At 25.0% G+C, this 4,238-nt stretch overlaps 1 long non-coding RNA gene across 1 annotated transcript; it reads right to left on the minus strand.

Moving 5' to 3' along the window:
* Window positions 1-959: 959 nt before the first annotated feature.
* LOC117173125 lies at window positions 960-1,578 on the minus strand. Its single transcript, XR_004467112.1, has 2 exons — window positions 1,406-1,578; window positions 960-1,217 (listed from the first exon to the last, which is right to left on the minus strand). It is a non-coding gene; the product is annotated as an uncharacterized LOC117173125 (long non-coding RNA).
* Between the last annotated feature and the right edge of the window lie 2,660 nt (window positions 1,579-4,238).

Genomic DNA, 4,238 nt, shown 5'->3' on the forward strand with positions numbered 1-4,238 from the left:
AAGTATAGGCCAAGCAGGCAATAATAGGTGAAAGCCGAAGCACGGCTTACGGGCCTTAATCCCATGTCCTTGAAGTAATGCGAAAGCGGTTCCAAGGACATGGGTTGGCGGAAAAGGAGTTTGGTTTAGTGGGTAGGCGCCGGTTGGTGAGTCCCACACTCACATTCGTTCCTTGTGGAGTATGTGCCCATGTGTGTATCTCGCGTATATATGCGTTACGTATATATGCGTGATGTACACATATTGGGCTCATGGTCCCCAAAGTTCGAATGTGGTAAGTGCATGAGCATTTCCCGTTTTACTCCTTTAAAAAAAAAAAAAAAAAAAAAAAAAACTACTACTACTACTATAGTACTACTACTGCTACTAATGCTACTACTACTAATACTAATACTACAACTACCAACTTACAGATCATTGAATAATTACTGACAAAATAATCTAATTGTTGAAAAAGATTGAAAATTCTATTTACTAATTACTGTATACATTAGACACTACGCGAACAATCACAATGTTCAAAAATTTGTTGGTAAAATAATACAAATTGCATCCGACTTAGTAGTAGTAGTTTAAAAATACACGACTGCAATAAGTTTAATTTAGTTGCCTAAAGAAGAAGTTGAAAAGTTCAGGGAAAAGAAGCTATCAGAGTGGAAAAAAATAAAGGAACTATTAGGAATTAAGAAAAGTCACGTTTGGAAGACTCTTAAAGAAAACGAAAATAAAATAAAAAATCTAAAAAATTAAGAAAAGTCATTTGAAAATTTGTGTGCGAGGTCAGTTTTGAAGTTATTTTGGAAATTGTCATAACTTCCGTAAATTTCATCTGAGAGACAAATAAAAAATACCTGTTCGCTTATTTTTCATAATGCCTGATTTGAGTTGTAATCAGCCATTAACCCTCAGCTGCAACATGTTCAAAAAAAAAATTGCCACAGTAAATATTAAAATTAAAATTAAGTTTTTATTGACACATGTCTTTACTTTCTTGAAAGATTCTAAATTGATATTTCTGTTTTGTCATTCACAAATTTTTTCGATTGCTCACTAATTATTTTTTTCACAAATAAATAATTCGTTTTAGATTCCAAATCGGATGCGCAAAAAATTTTGTTAACAAAAGAGCCAAAATGTTAAACTTGGCGTCCCCTAATTTTCTTATTTTGCTGACCACCATTGAATAATCCAATCCACCAGAATCAAAGCCACTTCTCCTGTAAAGTAAAAAATTATTGAAAAGAAATCTTCTTTAATTAATTTATAATTTTATTGATTAATTTAAATAGAATTCTATTTAATTGCATAAAAATAGAATTTAACAAAGTGATAAATTACTATAAATAATTGAACAGCTGAAATGGACTTTAAAATTACAAAATAATTGAAAATTGTATCATCGTACCTATTTTTCCTATCACCTCTGTAGCCTTAGCAGTCTGAGATTCCTCGGCAGCAGAAGTGCCAATTAGTGCGAGATAAATCGCGCATAAAATAGAAAACAGTTTCATTTTTTTAACGTAGACTTATTTTTCTGCAAATGACAAAAAATTAGGCAGTATGTACGCTCAGATTTTTTTAACTCAAATGAATTTTTTTATGAATTATTCTTTTATTTTCTTCCATAAAAAAATTATGTTTTCAATAAAATTGCACTGTTATTACTCTATCAGTTAAACTTCGATTGCAGTAAAATGTCCTTCGACTGTCATATTCTATATAATTATCAATATAATGGGTTTGATAAATTTCAAATGTCGTGAAGTCGTTGAAAATAAAGAATAATAATTTTTTATTAATCAATGCAATGCTATAATTTAATAATAATAATAGTTTTAATAATCAAAGAATGATTTAAAATTCGAAAAGATTTCAAAAAACTTTTGATGAAGTGTAGATTTTTAAAAATATTCAAATAAAATTTTGACGCTTTTTGACGATTTTGAAAGAATTTTAGATAATACAATTTTTCGCCTAAAATTGTACGGAGCATTAAAGTTGCATTTTTGTTTTAAAAAATTAATTTAGTAAAATATTTCAAAACAATAAAAATATTATACTAAAATTTTGGAAAAGAATGTAGAAAGTTTTAAAGCTTATAAATTATGTTTAAATAAAAAAATATTTCAACAAATTAAATATTATGAAAAATGTCGATTTTTTTAGATTTCGAACCAAAAACCTAAAGCTCTTCAAGGACTTTAAAAGGTTTGAAGAGAATAAAAAATTTTTCTTCAGGTTCCTCTTAAAATATTTTATTATTTTTTATTTTACAAAATAGTAAAAATAGTAAAGAAAAGAATCTGGGAGATTTTAAGACAATTTTTTAAATTTTGCTGATTTAAAAAAAAATATAAGAAAATCATTTGAAAAGACATTGTCGAAAATTCATGGCAATCATTGCAATAATTATTTATTTGAAAAAATGATTTTGAAGAGAATATTCAAAAATATTTCATAACATTGAAAGATTACCGAAAATTTTTAAAAATATTTTTAAATATGAAATTTTAACGTTTCAACATTCTTTAATATATGAGATCTACCAGAATAGTTTTCAATTTTCTAGAGAATTTTTTGAAAAATTTATTTCTTTAACCATAAAGTAGATAAATTTAGGTACTTGACTAGTATGTAGTTAATGGAAATTTTTATTTTGTACTAAAATTAAATTTTTTTAAAGTTTAAAATTTAAAAAATTGTTATCTTAGGATTCAATTATTTTGTTCAAATTTTGTCTTTATTGATAAATTCCACACTTTTTAAATTTAAAATTAAAATATTTTTTAGTTTTTATATAAAATATTATATTACTTGTTTAATTTAAAATTTATAGTTTCAGTTCAAAAGTCATGTCTTCGTTACAAAGTGTAACTATTTTTTATTTAAAATAAAAATATTGTAGACGTTGAAAATTAACTTTCTTTTTGAAAATTCATAAAACTGGTTGAAAGTTAATCTTTTTTTATTTAGGGATTTAATTATTTTGTTAATTTTTTGTATTAATTAATTTTTTAAATATTTTTGATAAGCTATTTTGGAATTAAATATCTACTATTACATTTTGCGTTGACAATTTATACTTTTTGTTGGAAAAATTAACTATTACGTTGGAGATGAACTTTTTTGTTAAAATTTTAATTTGACATATCTGAAGCTTTCAAAAACTTTTTTAATTCTTTCGATGATCTTATAAAAATTATATTTATGTAACCTTAAAAAAATAAAAATAAGACATAAATAGTGATCCGAAATTTTTATTTTAGTATTAAAAATAATTTTTACCCTCGAACCGATTGATGATGCTAGTTAATTATAAACAAAAATAGCGTTCTATCGAAATCTCAAAAACTTAATTATTTTTCAATATCTTAAACTTTGCAAACTATTCTAAAAAAATTATTCAAACAAAAACCAAAAATTATAATAATAAAATATTATAATAAAATATTATTATAATAAGAACTTTTTGATTTCTTTTTAAATAAAAAATTTGTATTGCACAAAGAATAAGGAAAAAAAATTCCATTTTTCAGGTAAACTGTGCAATATACAAAAAAACACCAATAGACAAAGTTGTGTACCCGAAAAGGATCTTAAAATTTTGGATTAATAATTTGTAGATAGAACGACTAGATTCTCTTTTATCGTGAAATGTAAGATGAAAAGTAAAAAAATAAATTTTTGAAAGAACGACACAAGACACGCAAAAAAATAAAAAGCGAAAGTTTTCAACCAAAAAGGATATAGAAATTATTGATTAATCATTGTTAGATAAGACGAGTAAATTTTTTTTAACCGTAAAGAAGAAGACTAAGAATAAAGAAATTAAATTTTTTGTAAACCGTCACAAGCAGGATATTTTTTGTATGAATAATATGAAATTTACTTGGTAACAATAAATTGAGAAAATAAGCATTTTTTTGCCTGTATTTTAAATTCAAGGAGGTACTTTTTATTATTTCAATATTCCACTGTGCGTTTTATAATGCAAATATTGTAATTGTCTTATCTACGAAAGTGGATTCCTAGGTGTTTGTACGTCAATGAAAATAATCTCGCAATACATCGTAAGCCTTCTGATGAAAATTTTAGAAGCAATCTTAAAAGTTTCTTAAAAAATATCTCTTTGAAATACGACGGAATCAATCATCTCTGCAAATATCTTCTATCATGCTAACTGCTTACGTGAGTATGAATCAAAATATAAGCGAATGATTGGAAATGAAGAAACACAA

This window comes from Belonocnema kinseyi, chromosome 5 (genome assembly GCF_010883055.1).
Source record: "Belonocnema kinseyi isolate 2016_QV_RU_SX_M_011 chromosome 5, B_treatae_v1, whole genome shotgun sequence".
In the NCBI taxonomy this organism is placed as follows: domain Eukaryota; kingdom Metazoa; phylum Arthropoda; class Insecta; order Hymenoptera; family Cynipidae; genus Belonocnema; species Belonocnema kinseyi.